Source organism: Vombatus ursinus, unplaced genomic scaffold (genome assembly GCF_900497805.2).
Source record: "Vombatus ursinus unplaced genomic scaffold, bare-nosed wombat genome assembly UNPS02014791.1, whole genome shotgun sequence".
Classification (NCBI taxonomy): domain Eukaryota; kingdom Metazoa; phylum Chordata; class Mammalia; order Diprotodontia; family Vombatidae; genus Vombatus; species Vombatus ursinus.
Genome location: NW_020954569.1, coordinates 36,311,113 through 36,328,024, shown reverse-complemented (window position 1 = coordinate 36,328,024; position 16,912 = coordinate 36,311,113). Strand labels below are relative to the sequence as shown.

The window sequence follows — 16,912 nt, the reverse complement described above, 5'->3', positions numbered from 1 at the left end:
AGCAATGGGATGTCTGATCAAGTTTATACCTATTTTAGTCACTGTCTTAGTATAATTCCAGATTGTTTTATGTAATGCTTGGTCTAATCCATGGCTAAACCAGTAGTGATTTAAAGTCCTATGTTTTAGAAAGACTTCTTGAAGGAGATAAGTCTTAGGTTGAACCTTGAAAAGAAAAGTAGAATTTAGATTTGATGAGACACGTTTCGAGGATTGCATGCAGGTAATGAGGAGAAGAAAACTATAAATGAATGTATGCATTTAGAAAGGTCAGAATACATGTAGAAGATTATAATATCCATTTACTGAGGCTACAGAGGGAATATGCTAAGAAGTAGTTAGGTGTCAGTCCATGCAGGAACTTAAATTACCAGGCTGAAGAGCTTAAATGACAATAAGCAATAGGAGAATCAATAAAGATTCTAAAGCAGGTAAGTAACATGAATTGTGATGTACTATTTTATATAAAAATTCTTCTTAAAAGACTTCAAATGTTGGTAGCTATTATAAATCTAGAACACTGAAGGTCCTGATCATTATAAAAGTGTTACCACCAGAGTCACATTGTCAAACATCAACCATAAGAAGTCACTTTTCTACTAACTGTTCCTTTTCTGAGCATCACCATTCTCCAAGTCCTCTTCTCTTCTAATCTCAACCTGACAAACATTAATTTTAATGTTTGCAAAGTTCTTATAATATGCTAAGCATGATTCTGTCAGGAAGCCTATTTGTTTTCTCCTGAAATAAGATTATTAGCTATGTGATTAAAATTATGTTGTTTTATGACAGTGAATAAGTGGGCTTGGTACTATAATTTACTATAGATAGGGACAGGTACTGGACTTGTGATTTCATTGGCATAGGGAAATCCTGAGTGAGGAAACTCCCTCTACAAATGCAGGTTGGCACCTTCTCTGCCAATTATAGTCTTAGAGAGCTGTCTTGAACACTGAGAGGTCAAGTACATTGACCTCAGCCATTGTTTCAGAGGACCTGATTTTCTTGGCTTCAAGAATGACTATCTACTTATACTAGCCTGCCTCTCCTTTTTAATTATACAAATGTTAGGACAGTTTAGAAGAGAAGGATATGTTATATATAAAACTTGTGTATCATTCCATAATGCATATCCATAATGCACATAAACTGAGAATACATACAGGATTGTATTTAAAAGTGCTAGTAAATCCAGACAGACAGACACATGGACCAGACAGCAGCTGAAGTGGCAGGAGGATAAGCACCTTCCACAGAAGAATGTAACCAAAGGATGACTTTCTCTCTAGTTGAATACAGAGGACACATGGATGATAACAAGCTAAAAACTAAATTTATGTCAGCATAGAACAACATGAAATATAGCTGGGTGTAAAAAATATAGACATATTTCAGCAGAAATTCACCAGTATTATTGCTGGGGAAATGTTATTGTTTTAGGTCTGAAGAAGAAAATTTCAGATCAAGATGGCAGTAGAAAGTGACCATGTAATCATTTCTGGAAACATAGAAGATTTTTTAGAGATTTAATTTTTTATTAATTTATTTTTAGTTTTCAACAATCACTTCCATAAGTTTTTAAGTTTTAAATTTTTCCCCCTCCCTCCTCACTTCTCTCCCTAACATGGCATGCAATCTGATATAGGTTCTACAAATACATTCCTATTAAACATATTTTCACATTAGTCATGTTGTAAGGAAGAATTAAAACCAATAGGAGGAACCACAAGAAAGAGGAAACAAAACAAGACAGAAGAAGAAAAAAAAAGAGCAAATAGTATGCTTCAATTTGCATTCAAACTCCATAGTTCTTTTTCTGGATGTAAATAGCATTTTCCATCATGAGACTTTTGGAGATGTCTTAGATCCTTGCATTGCTGAGAAGGGCTAAGTCTATCAAAGTTAGTCATCACCTAGAGATTTAATTTCTAGAATATGGCTGATCTATAGAGAAGACTTTCCCCAGATTTATGTCTCAGCATTGAAAGCCAATTGCAGTTGGGGCTGCATGTTGAGAACCAGCCAGAGGTTGTTCATTCAAGTATTCATTTTCCATTTCCTTGGCAGAGAACCTTGACCTGGCCAGATGCACTGGACATTGAAAACTCAAATTCTCATCATGGACTTTTCACACTTTAAAAAACACTCACAGCATTATTTGAAGTGTCCCTTACAGGAAAAAGAACAACCAAGTCCCACCTTCTTTTTTGAATGAAACACCCAGGAGGGTCTCAGATAGAGGCAGAAATGAGATCTGTCACAGGAATATCACCCCATATTTTGATAGCTCTCCATTGGACTGTTGTGGTTTAGATAAGCTAATTAAATATAGGAAGAAGTCTGGGAAAACAGCTAGAGATTGGTATGGGCCAGCTGTTGCTGCACACATTTTAAGAAAAGCAATTGAAAAGTCATGACACCCCGACTTACAAGGAATAACAATTTATGTTCCTCTGGATTGTACAGTTTACAACGCTGATGTCATGGATAAGTAGTGCATTTCTACAGCCTCTGAGAATACAGAAGACAAGCAGTTATTAGAACCAACATGGACTACTTTTAATTTGTAAAGGGAATTTTAATTCTTAAATATTGTGTGGGCATCATTGGTAGAAAACCTAAGCAGTCACAGTACTTTGCTGGATTTCAAGATGACAGTCTGATATACATGAACCCTCATTCCTGCCGGTCTTTTGTAGATGCCAGAATAAAGGAATTCCCTCTTGAGTCATTTCATTGTCCTTCTCCAAAAAAAAAAAGTTGCCATTCAGAAAAATGAGACCTAGTTGTACTGTAGGATTTTATTGTGGAAATGTCTAAGATTTTGAGTGAGCTTCTGAAGAAATCACTAAGGCGCTGAAACCTCCTCCAGAGAGACATATCCTTTATTTACTTTTGTAAAGGGCCATGCCAGAGATTATGATTTTACTTCTATTCCAATCCATGAAGTTGACCTTTTCTCAGAAGATGAAAGGAAAAAAAATTGAAAAGATTCAGCACAGAAGAGTTTGTCTTCCTCTAAGGCATTTTGCATTAGAATATTAGTTGTTATTCACTTTGAAAATAAAGAAAAAAGTAAGAGAAACCAACAAAAAAAACTATTAAAAATCTTCTGCTTAAACTACTGAGCAATGTACTTCATGAATTAATTCAGCTAATTGAATATCTTAGATAACATAATGGAAAAAAAGTGTTAGTAATGACTTTTTGCCTACACCAAGATAGTGCTATCAGCAGCCCCTTTGTATATTTGTCTCACATGCACTTACCACACCAGCCACTGTCACAAGCTTTCCATTGAGTCTGCTTCTTCTAATATATCTTGAATTTAAATAAAGGGCTTTTTTTTTTTTAAGCCATGGAAGATGGCTTTAAATTTGTAGTAGTTTCACAGTGTACACAGAGCCAGTAATTTACTTAATGACACTTAATAGTCTAAAACAATTCCCATGGTTTCCCAAGGTGACTTTCTTATACCCAGGACAAAATTAAAACTCTAGGAAAATCTAATACTACTAAGTATAAGTAATTAGGTTGGAGTAATATAAACACTCTTACATATGGAACACATACAGTACAGTCTATCTTCCAGTTCAACTCCACAATTATAAAATTTTCTTTGTTTAGGAGATATGAAGAACAGCTCTCATCATTACTATGGAAAACAATAATGTCCATGAAGAGTAAGCTATCCAGTTTCATTTAATTCTTTATAGGTTTATTAAGCAGCTCTTTTCTAAGTACTGTGCTAGTCATGGATGACATGCCTCTGTCTGAGGACGGAGAGTTTACATTGTAATGGGACACATGTTCAAAAGTAAAAACCAAGGCAATGTGATTTATTCATGTGAAAGCCAGTACTAAAGTTTAGGACACTGAATCTGGCACATGAGTTGGTAATCTTTTCAAGGGTTATGTTGTTGTTGTTGTTGTTTAGTCTTTTTTAATCATGTCTGACTCTTTGTAATCACTTTTAAGATTTTCTTGGTAAAGATACAGAAACTGAGGCAAACAGGTTTAAGTGACTTGCTAGTAATTATCTGAGGACAGATTAGAACTCAAGTTTTCCTGACTTCATACCTGACACTATGCACTATGCCACCTAGCTGCCCAAAATTGGGAAGAAGCTACCAGGTTAATTTTGGTTTCAAGAGTTATGCCAACGTATTAATCATTTTCTATCATTTCTTTCTATTCAATGTTCCACTGGTAAAGTTGAGGGAAGAGGAAAGAGAGGGGTATTAATAATGTGTGGCTATACAAAAGGGAGTTACTATGATAATTTATGATAATGGAGGAGGTAATGGTTAAGCTATTCAGTAGGACCCAATTGCTTTCTTTGTTCCTCATGCCTGACATTTCCAACCCCTACTCTAGCACCAAGCCAACTATACTTTTCTTTATACTTTTCTATATGATAATAATAAGTCTATAAGATGTCAATTATTGTATGTTTATTCATATTTTATGTACCTTGAAGATACATGAGTCCATGAACTCTAACTGTACTATTGGAAGGGAGTGATAGCACAATGACAGAGTGTGATATTCACCAAAAATTTGGAGAAAGAAAATTCTAAAGGGTTCTGATACCATAAACAGAGGTCCACCAAGGAACTTCCATAGGAAGTAGCTAAAAAAGAGTTATATAGAGACCTAGACAATTCATTCATCACTTTAGAGGTTTAAAAGGCATTTACAAAAGGAAAAAGAAAGTATGTTATTGCATAAATAACTGGCCTCAAAGTCAGAAAGATCTTGATTCAAATCCTGCCCTTGAATCAAACTAGTTGTATGACTAAGGGCAATCAGGGCTCTAGTCAATTCTCTAGTCAATTATCAAAGGTTACAAAGTCAGAAAATGGAGGATGAATTCCAAAGAGTGCTCCAGTCTGGTATAATGGCAGGGTCCTGCAAGATCAACAACAAGAACAACAAAAAGCTTTTATAAACAATGGTGGGAACAAGACAAAGATCAAAGAAGTGAGAGAACCTTTCTCAAAGTAGAGGAGTCACTGAAAACAGATGATAGAGAAGTGGTAGAACTATTCAACTTTTGTTTTCTCTCACAAGGAGACTGATTTTTGGGTAGAAGTTAAATGATTAACAAAATTGATTTGAAAGGATTTGGCTTTCAGAATAATGGGGGAGTTGATGAGACAGTACCAAGCTTTCATCACTGAGGTCATCACTTTGCCTGGATGAACTTCAAGCCAGAATATTGAAAGAAGAGGCAGGTATGATTATTGATGTTCTTTCAATAAGAAGGATTTTTGGAGGACTGAAGATCAGTAAATCTTGCCTAAACATTTTTTTTCAAGGAGTTGATTAATTAATTAATTTATTTTTAGTTATCAACATTCATTTCCACAAGATTTTGAGTTCCAAATTTTCTCCCCACCTCATCCCTCCCCCCACCCCAAGATGGCATGCATTGTGAATACCCCTTCTCCTAATCTGCCCTCCTTTGTATCTCTCCCCCCCATTCTCTTATCCCCTTCCCCTTCAATTTTCCTGTAGGGCAGGATAGCTATCTATACCCCATTTCCTGTATATCTTATTTCCCAGTTGCATGTGAAAACAATTTTTTTAACATTTGTTTTTAAAACTTTGGGTTCCAAATTTTCTCCCTTCATCCCTCCCCACCCACTCTCATTGAGAAGGCAAGCAACTCAATATAAGTTATACATGTGTAGTCACGCAAAACACTTCCATGGTATATTTCCCTTAACTCTGTCTTGCCCCCGATTTATTCAGTTCTCTCTTTGACCCTGTCCCTCCTTAGAATTGTTTGTTTCCGATTACTCCCTTCCCCAATCTGCCCTCCCCTCTATCATCCCCCTACTCTCTTGTCCCCTTACCCTCCTATTTTCCTGTAGGGTAAGACAGATTTCCATACCCAATCGAGTGTGTATGTTATTCCCTCCTTAAGTCAAATTCTATGAGAATAAGATTCACTCATTCCCTCTCACCTTCCCCCATTTCCCCTCCACTGTAAGAACCTTTTCTTTTCTGTTTTTTTGTGAGATAATTTACCCCATTCTACCTCTCCCTTTCTCCTTCTCCTAGTATAATTCACTCTCATCCCTTAATTTATATCACCCCTTCATCTTCAACTCACCTTGTGCCCACTATTTGTCTATCTATCTATCTATATACATACATATAATTTTTTTTTCCCTCCAACTACTACCCTAATACTGACAAGGGTCCTATGAGTTACCAATATCATCTTTCCATGTAGAAATGTAAAGAGTTCAACCTTAATAAGTCCCTTATGATTTATCTTTCCTGTTTACCTCTTCATGTTTCTCTTGAGTCTTGCATTTGAAAGTCAAATTTTCTATTCAGCTCTGGTCTTTTCATCAAGAATGCTTGAAAGTCATCTATTTCATCAAGTATATGTTTTTTTTTTCTCCTGAAGGATTACACTCAGTTTTGCTGGGTAGGTGATTCTTGGTTGTAATCCTATCTCCTTTGCCCTCTGGAATATTAAATTTCATGTCCTGTGGTCCCTTAATGTAGAAGCTGATAAATCTTGTGTTATCTTGATTGTGTTTCCACAATACTTGAATTGTTTCTTTCTGGCTGCTTGCAATATTTCCTCCTTCACCTGGGAACTCTGGAATTTGGCTACAATATTCCTAGGAGTTTTCCTTTGGGAATCTCTTTCAGGAGGTGATCAGTGGATTCTTTCATTTCTATTTTGCCTTCTGGTTCTAAAATATCAGGGCAGTATTCCTGCATAATTTCCTGAAAGATGATGTCTAGGCTCTTTTTTTGATCATGACTTTCAGATTGTCCAATAATTTTTAAATTCTATCTCCTGGATCTATTTTCCAGGTCAGTTGTTTTTCTAGTGAGATATTTCACTTTCTCTTCTATTTTTTTCATTCTTTTGGATTAGTATTGCAGTGCCTTGATTTCTCAAGTTGTCACTAGTTTCCAATTTCTACATTCGAGTTTTTAAGAAAGTATTTTCCTCAGTAAGCTTTTGGACTTCCTTTGAAATTTGGCCAGTTTTGCTTTTTAGCACATTCTTCTCCTCATTTGCTTTTATGGACCTCTTTTGCCATTTGGGTTAGGCTATTTTTTAAGGTGCTATTTTCTTCAGTGTTTTTTTTTTGGGTCTCCTTTAGCAAGCTGCTGACTTGTTTTTCATGATCTTCTTGCATCACTCCCATTTCTCTTCCCAGTTTTTCCTCTACTTCTCTTACTTGTTTCTCAAAACCCTTTTTGAGCTCTTTCATGGCCTGGGACCAATTCATATTTTTTCTTGAAGGCTTTGATTATAGGAGCTTTGACTTTGTTGTCTTCCTCTAGTTGTATGTTTTGATCTTCTTTGTCACCAAAGAAAAATTCTGTAATCTGACTTATTTGCACTATTTGCTCATGATCCCAACCAATTACTCGAGTAATAAACTCTTTGTTAAGATAGAGGTCTGCTTCCAGTGTGGAGAATGTACTGTCACAAGCTTTGGGGGTTTTGTGCAGTTATTTTCAGAGATACTTCTAGGGACCTTTAATTTTTCAGTTCTTCCAAGGTGGTATGATAAGGGGCGAGGTGTTTACTCCTTTCCTAGCCTGTGCTCCGGTCTATGAGTGACCACAAGAACTCTTTTCTGCCTTAGGACTGTGAGGAGAATTCCCTCTCCATTGCCACCACAAGCTCCACCATGCCAGCACTCCTACTTGTCCAAGGACTGCCACCTAGAACTGTGACCCAGATTCAAGCACAGGCAAAGCAAGAGAATCTTGCACCAGCAAAGAGATGCCTGAAATCCCCCTCTAATCAGCCACTTGATTCCCCTTTAGTCTGTGAGCCAGAAGCTCAGGAAGTAGGCACTGCCCCGGGGCCACGCTCAAGTACTGGAGGTGGGATAGATCTTCTATCTCACCTTACAGACTTTTCCTACTGACCTTCTAAGTTGTCTTTGGCATTTGTGGGTTGAGAAGTCTGGAAACAACCACAGCTGCCTGTAATTCAGTCCTCTGAGGGCTGTGCTGGGTTCACTGAGGCCTTTTTTGCCCACGTGCCTATGCCAAACTGCGTTCTCTCCCTACCTGGCATGATATACCTTTTTGATCAATCATCCAGGTTGTCCTGGGCTGGAAATTTGTTTCACTCTCTCTTTTTGTGGGTTCTGTTGCTGTAGGATTTGTTTTGAGCCATTTTTACAGGTATTTGGAGGGGCTTGGGGGAGAGCTCAAGCAAGTCACTGCTTTTACTCCACCATCTTGGCTCTGCCGCTTGCCTCAACATTTTAAAAAAGAATAGGGACTAGTATATGATTTCACTAACGTAAGAAATTTCTAGATATAGAAAACATCCTATATCAAAGCAGTTCAGCAATTTATTTGTGATGTAAAGTCTTGGAGAGGTGCAGAGGACATGGTCAGATGAAGTGATTTGCCCAGGGTCACATAGTCAATGTGCATTAGAAGTGGTCTTAGAACCCAGATCTTGGCTTCTTGGATTGCTCTCTTCCTACAATGTCATGCTGCCCTTTCAAAAGACCAATGGTCTAGATCTCAATTTCTGGAAAAAATTCTAGAACATATTATTAAAGTAAATGTGAGTGAGTATTCATAAAAGGGGGCAGTGATCACTAAGAGTCAGCGTGACTTCAAGAACAAACCATAGTTCTTGCCTCATTGTCTTATTTCATAGGGCTGCTAGCTTGGGAGATCAAGGAAATGTTACAGAAATTTCAGCAAAGCCTTTGACAAAATTTTTGATTGCCTCCTAATTGAAAAAAGTGGAAACATATGGGCTGGCTTGATAGTATCATGAGCAGAAGAAGTCTCTACTGACACCTATGTTTTTCAATATTTTATTCATAATCTGGATGAACAAGTCAAAAAATGAGTAAGTCCTTTTTTCTGTCTTCATTCTCTCAGAGATCTCATCTGCTAAAATACAACCCAGTTATAATTTATATGCAGATGGCTCTGAGACATCCTTAGAGCCCCAAACTTTCCCCTGACCTTCAGTCCCATATTCACTGGAATCATAGAGTTGGCAGATACCTCAGCACTGTCTTATCCAACCCATACCTGACTGTGAATGTCATCAACATCCCCTTCATAGAGTTCTGCAGCCTGTACTCTCCAGTTTTCTGCAGGACAACTTCACCTGTGTGATCTTTCAGCACCTCCAATTCAAAATGTCTGAAAACTGAATTCATCATTGTTGTCCACAAAACTGCCTGACCTCTCAACTTCACTATTTCTATTTTCACCATTTCTGTTGATAATTATCTCAGTCAGCCAAAATCCAAATAAAGTCATATTTGATCCTACTTTTACCCATTTCTTTATCTTCCACACACAGACAGCTAATTTCTTCACAACATTTCTCATGATCAGTCCCTTCATTCCACTCATATGTCAACCCTCATCATTGCTCTTCAGAGTTATTGTAAAGACCCGCTAATTGGTTTACCTCCCTCTAGTATCTCTTGCTTCCAGTTGATTCTTTATAAATTTGCCAAAATAATCTTACATGTGCCTAGGTTTGGTCTTGTTACTCCTTTTGTCAAAAAGCTGGCCTACTACTGCCTCTAGAATGAGATACTCTTTAGCTTGATACTTAATGACCTCCACCATCTGGCTTCAACCTATTTGCCAAACAGTATTTCATGTAACTCTTCTTTACATACTCCAAATATCTGCCAAAATGAACTTCCTCCAAATTAAATATCTAGTCTCCTATGCCTATGTTTGTGCAGGCTATCATCTCCAATGTTGAGAATTTTTTTTTGCCCACATGATTGCCTTTTATAACAGTTCTCTTCCTTCAAGGGTCAGCTGAAGTACAATTTCTTTCATAAACTGTCTTTGATTCTCCCTCAACTGAAAATTCTCTTCCTCCTCAGGTTTACAACCCTTGTTCTCTCCTTTGCCCTAATACCATATACCATACTTCTCAGCTGTGTTACCATGGTCAAGTCATTTAATTCTCTTTCTATCATGTTGCTCATCTTTAAAATGGGAATACTAATGGCACATAACTCCCCAGGTTATTTTGAGAATAAAATGAAATAATATTTGTAAAATACTCTACATACTTTAAAGTACTATGTAAAAACTAGCTAGTAATTATAATTTTATATTTCTAAAATTAAAATATTAGAAAATATTAGCTCCTTAAGGTAGAAGTTATGTGTGTATTCAATATCTAGAATAGTGTCTTGCAAAAAGTAGGAGCTTAATAAAAGATCTCACCGAACTAAAATAATCTACCAAATCTTTTCTTCCAAGAAAAAAAAAAACACAAACAAACAAATGAGTTACTAAATTCCTGGAGAGAAGGGAGCATCAGAAAACAGTTCCTATGAACAAGATTGGGAAATTTCAGTGACCTGAAAGCTCAATACAAGGCAGCAGCCCATAGCATAGTGCCTGGCATATAGCAAGTATTTAGAAAATGCTGGTTTATTGACATTGATGGCAGTCCAAAAAGCTAATATGAGAATACTAAGTTGTACCTACTCTGTCCAGAACAAAGACAATTATAATTTTCCTTAATTCTGCCCTGGTTTGACCATATCTGTATTATTTTGTTTGGTTCTAGGTGGCACATTATAAGAATACAATTGATAGTTCTACTGGGAAGCATGGAGAGGAGACCAACCAGGATGGTAAACTTTGGTTAAAATTAGGGATATTTAACCTGGAAAAGTGAAGACTTGGGGGATAGGGATGAGAAAGATCTCTTCAAGTACTTGAAGGACTGTCATTTCAATGAGTATTTGATTTATTCTTCTCATCCCTAGATGACAGAACTAAAAGAAATGTGTGAAAGTTGCAGAGAAGCAAATTTTGACTTATTATAAGGAAAAATTTCTTGACCCTTGAAGCTATTTAAAATAGTATGAGCTACTTTATGAGGTAATGTATTCTTCCTTACTAGAAATCTACAAGTAGAAGTTGAATGACTGTTCATCAAGGATTTGGTAGAGGGGATGCTTTTAAAGATCTTGATTGAACTAGATGACCTTTTAGGTCCCTTCCAACTCAATGATAATATAATATTTTCACTAGAATGAACATGGTGACCACATTATATCACATCTTGCTATCCCTTTTTAGTTTCAGGACAGCAGGTTTTCATGTTCCTTTTGCATAATATTGAGCCTTGACATTCTTGAGACATCCTTTATCTCAAGCTGTGTCAGTACAAATTAAACCTCAGTATTTGTCACTGGAACTTATCCCCATTTTATCACTGCATCAGAGATTATAACCACTAGTATGGCAGGAGCTCAGTCCTCCAAGCAATTCAAGAGTATTTACAAAAACTTAAGCATCTGCTGGATGTTTTCTTTACAAAACAAAAAAATAAAAAAGAAAGAGCAAATTTTCACACTTCCTCTTCAATTCACCAAATCTGTCTATAGAACACCACACTTGCTGCTGATTTATACATGTTTTTAGCTGTGAGGTATTTGGATGGAGGGTGGGGAATGTGGGGAATTACTTTGTCCACACAGATTCTGTTGACTAAGTAGGTCTGGGAAATCTGGAATAAAGTAAGCATCTGTAGTTTTCTTTTTATATATGACCCACCCTGGTGGCAAAGATACTAACTTTGAAGCTATTGGATGTCAACTGCTCTATTTTATAATTATCAAAATTCATTATAATTTTGTTTTAAAAATGAGAGTACTTTGATGAATAGCAATATGGTAATGGCACTACAAGACTCTCTAGATTTCTACCCTGTCATTTAATTCAACTTTAATGCAGCATATAAATGTTTTAATATAGGAAGATGCTAGTTTTAGACTCAAATATCTTATTAATCAACAAAAAGCATCATGTGACTATAGACAAGCAATTTTACTTGAGTCTTAGTGTCTTTATGTGTAAAATGGAGATAATTCTATTACTTCTTTCAAGTATTGTTTGATGAACAAAGTGCTTTATGAGTAATGAAATGCCTCTTAGATGAACAATTATTATGACTACTTATCCAAGTGTCAGACCTGAGTATTGGCTACATAACAAATGCTATGGAAGTATTTTGTCATTGCAGGATCTGTAATTCCATAAATATAAAGAACTCCTGGTGAGGAAACTCTCTCTTACAATGCAGGTCAACACCTTCTCTGCAAATGATAGTCTTAGATTTTTGCCTAGGGCACTGTGTGCCTAAATGTCTTGCTCAGTGTTACAAAAGAGTCAAGTTTGTTTTTTCAGCCAAAAACAAGATTTATTAGAACATTCATCATATTGACCAGACTTTTAAGGAGTCTGAACATTAGTCAGTTATTGGCTAGATTATAAGAATCTGAGCACCTTAATGGAAACAAGATGGACCTTATATACAGAAAGACTGTGGGAAGGATCTAGGGGTGGCCAAGTAGTTTGAGGTGACTGGAGGAGGGGTCTGAGGAGAGCTGTATGGGAGTGCACAGTAAGTTGGGGTGAACAGAACTCCTGGGACCTGGACCATATGGCCAAGGGACAATGGAACCTAGCTAAGATTAGGGGTGGGGAATGACAGGGGGGAAAGGGGGAATAGGAAGGTAAGACAATGGAGGGCTAGGCTAGGTTAAGGGTAACAGAGAATTGGGAGATTGAGTGTAGCCACAATGAAAGGCCAGTTGATGGGATTATAGCCTCAGGGGAGTACCAAAGATTTGGCCATATGGGAAAGTCCAGGGTTTTTCCTTTCTGAAGTTTAGATCCCATCCTCATCATTTCCCCCTCAAACAAATGGGACATAAATTCTTTTGGGGTAAGGGGTGAAGGTCTCAGCTTCCTGCTGTCAAGGGGCGTAAAGCTGTCCCTGCCTTGAGGGGATCCCAAAGAAGAGGTTGACTGGAACTGAGCACAGGCTACATCAAGGGAATGATGGGGGAACATTGGCTGGTACCTGTTGTTTGCTTTCAATTGTAGGTGAATGGTCTGTAGTCCAAGTTCAGAGTCCAGCTTCTTTACCTTGAGTAGGATGTGCTGAACCTAGGTGCTTCCAGACTTGGCCTAGGGCCCAAGGCCATTGCCACAGGGGCCCACACTGTAGCTGCTGCCCCTCCCATCTCCTTCCTTTTCCAGGTGGGTGAGGGTGAAATCAAAGGTGAGGGAAGGGTGAAACTCTTCTATGAGAGGGATTAACAGATACCCTCTTGACTCAAGGGAAGGGAGTGGGAGAAAGGAGTGACCAGGGTTGTAGGGAGGAGTTTCAAAACTCCTTAATGATCAATCATAAAACCTCCAGAATCTGCCAAGATTATTTTTAGCTGTTCTAACTTTTCCCTGTAACCTCCATGAAGAAGGATTCAGGAGTGAAGAGGGAAGGGAGTAAGTAAGCCTCAGGGAACCAAAAAGCAACTGCAGTTTTCCCCAATTCCCTAGCACTGAGAGAACTGACAGAATTGGGCAGGTAGGGTGTCCGTCCTTGTCCTCTGTGGTGCGGATGATGTACCCAGGTCCGTGGTCTTGAACCGACCCAAGTGGACCAAGAACCTGAGAGTATCAGGCCAAGTGCAAGACAATCTCATAACTGTCTGCCCAAAAATATAGCATTCTTGAGTGCTCCAAGCCTTGGTGCTTGGAGAGTGACCCCAACTGCAGAACAAGAAAGGAGGGGAGGGGGAAGCTTACATACTTTCTAGTCTTGGCTGGAGAAGAACTTGAGGTTAGGCAGTTTCCCCATACGGGCCACCAAAATATTGAGGTTTAGGAGTGTTGGTACCCTGATATCACAACATGCGGATCCTGCCTGAAAAAATTCAACCCAAGCCTTCTTTTAGCCAAAGACAAGGTTTATTAGAATATTCGTCATATTGAGCATATTCTTAAGGAGTCTGAATGTTAGTGAGCTATTGACTAGATTGTAAGAATCTAAGCAGTGGCTAGATTTTAAGAATCTAAGCCAAGAGTCAAGTCTTAAACACAGGTTTTCCTGACTCAGAAGGCACCACTCTATTCAATATGCCATGCTACCTATTAGAGGATTGATTACCTCTACATTTCTAGTAAGAGACTTTTTTATGAATAGTATCCCTCTGGGGACAGAGCAAAGATGGCAGAGAAAAGGCAGGGACTCTCTTGAACTCTTTCAAATTCCCCTCTAAACAACTTCACATAATGCCTCAAAATGAATTCTGGAGCAGTAGAAACCATAAAAGGACAGGACAAAACAATTTTCCAGCCCAAGAAAACTTAGAAGGTCAGCAGGAAAGGTCTGTCACACTGGGGTGAGAGTGGAATGCACCTTGGAATGGAGCACTCACAAGCCTTGCTTCAGTAAACCAGCTGCAGTCTGTGGGGACAACTGAGTCAATGAGGGCAGTAGCAGTTTCTGGAGCTCTCAGCCCACAGACAGTAAAGGAGTCAGACAACTGATCAGAAGGGGATTACAGTGATCCCTTCACTAGCACTGGATTCAGGACTCAGGACTCTCTTGCATTACCCATACTTGGACCCAGGTCATAGTCCTGGGTCACAGTCATGGGTGGCAGTCAGAGAGTGAGGAGGAAGACTAGCACACCAAGGCTTGTGGCTGCAGGGGATCAGGGACTTTGCTCACAGTTCCAGGGCACTCACAGAACAGAGCACAGGCCAGTAGAGGAGTAAACTCAACTTTCGTTAGAGCCTACCACCTAGGAGAAACTGAAAACTTACAAACCCCCAGAAGTAGCTGTGAAAACAGCTACACACACACACACACACACACACATACACACATACACACAAACATGAAGTTTGAGACAGTTGTTCCTCTGCCTTAGAAGCAGAGCACAACTTTAATACAAAGCTAAAATTTAAGAAACAAGGTGAAAAATTGAACAAACAACAACAAAAAAGATCCTGACCATAGGAAGTTACTGTGGTGACAGGGAAGACCAAAACATAAACTCAGAAGAAGACAACAAAGTCAAAACTGCTACATCCAAAGCCTCAAACAAAAATGTGATTTGGTCTCAGGTCCAAAAAAATTCCTGGAAGGGCTCAAAAAAAACTTTTAAAATCAAATAAGAGAGGTAAAGGAAAAACTGGGAAAAGAAATGACAATGATGAAAGCAAATCATGAAAAAAGTCAACAGTGTGGTAAAAGATACACAAAAAAAACTGAAGAAAATAACATCTTAATAAACAGAATTAACCAAATAGTAAAAGATGTACAAAAATTCACTGAAGAGAAGAACTTACTAAAAAGCAGAATTGGGTAAATGGAAAAGGAGGTACAAATACTCACTGAAGAAAATAATTGTTTAAAAATTAGGATTAGACAAGTGGACTCCATGAGACACTAAGAATGGACAAAAATAGAAAATGTGAAATATCTCACTGAAAAAAAACCAAAAAACAAATAACTGACTTTGAAAATAAAGCAAAACAAGATAATTTGAAAACTATTGAACTACCTGAAAGCCATGATAAAAAATAAAACAAAAACAAAAAAACCAGAACGTAGACATCATCTTTCAAGAAATCATCAAGGAAGACTGCTCTGGTATTCTACAACTAGAGGGTAAAATAGAAATTGAAAGAATCCACCAATTATCTCCTAAAAGACATCCCATAATGATGAAAACATCCAGGAATATTATAGCTAAATTCCAGAGTTCCTAGGTCAAGGAAAAATATTGCAAGCAGCCAGAAAGAAACAATTCAAGTATAATGGAGCCACAGTCAGGATCACACAAGATTTAGCAGTTATGACATAAATTGTATATTTCCTAAAAGAAACTCTATAGTTATTCTAATTTATTGTGTGTTCCTTTCTATTATATTTAGTGAAGGCAACATGGCAGAGTGATAAGACCATTGGATTTGGAGTAAGTGGAGTGAGATCTGTCCCCTTATATTACCTTAGTCAAGTAACTTAAACTCTTCAAGCCTCAGTTTCCTCATGTTCAAAATGATGGATTGGAGTTGATGACTTCTTAGGTCCTTTCTAACTTGAAATTGATAAGCCTATGATTTGTTCAAATGAATGGAATAACTCAGAATAGCATAATTCAGGATAATGTATGTCACTTTGAAACCTAGCCAGGAGAGATTGATTGAGTAATTCTAGCAAAGACAGGAAAGAGCTATACATCAACAGAGGCAAGAGTATACTTTTTATGGCCCAGAAATTTCTAGGGCCTTGTATTATCATTTACTTTCTCATCCTGAAGATCACATACTTTCAACTCTATTATGGGTATGTTCACATACATTTGATTATAAATAAATCAGGCACATTTATAATATACTAAGGGAACTGCCTGTTAAAAAAAAAACTTACAATGAATTTCTTTAAAATGCAAATAGTCGTGGCCTTATTTGTCTACTTTGTAAATCTTGGTTTGTGAATGTTGACTGTAATGAAAATAAACCGTAACTACAAATCTTCAGCATAAATCATTAAAACTAGGCCAAGGTTCAGGGTGCCAAGATTTACTAGCAAATTTGTTTGCTATGTCTGATTCTCAAAATTTAGACATAAATCTTTCAAAAGAAATAAATTAGATGAACATCCTTTGAGACATATGAAGTAAAAACAATAGTTTTAATGATTATCACTTTATGTGTTGGTAGAAGGTGTCCTATAGCCTCTTGGTCTACATTGACTTGTCTCTAGTCTTTACTTCTCAACAGAAGCACACAACTGATGAAATATAGATAAATGCAATCTTTTAACATTTATTGTGTCTACTACATGCAAGGCACCATGGTAGGTAATGAAGGATTGGAAAGAGAGGGAGGGAATAGAAAGAAGATAGACAAAAAGACAGATATCAAGACAAAGAGACATAATGCTGCACAAACAAATTTGGTAATCATTTGGAAGTTGTGGAATTGGGTAGAAATTTCAATGCAATTTAACAAATATTTAAGAAACAACTTTATTGGGGACAAGAACAGTTATGTTTTAGAGCTGCCCTAATAACGTGTTAATCTGAACTTCAAT

General features: G+C 37.5%; 1 pseudogene; it reads left to right on the top strand.

Annotated features, from left to right (window-relative positions):
* The first annotated feature begins 1,306 nt into the window (after positions 1-1,306).
* LOC114047863 lies at positions 1,307-3,022 on the top strand (annotated as a pseudogene).
* The last annotated feature ends 13,890 nt before the right edge of the window (positions 3,023-16,912 follow it).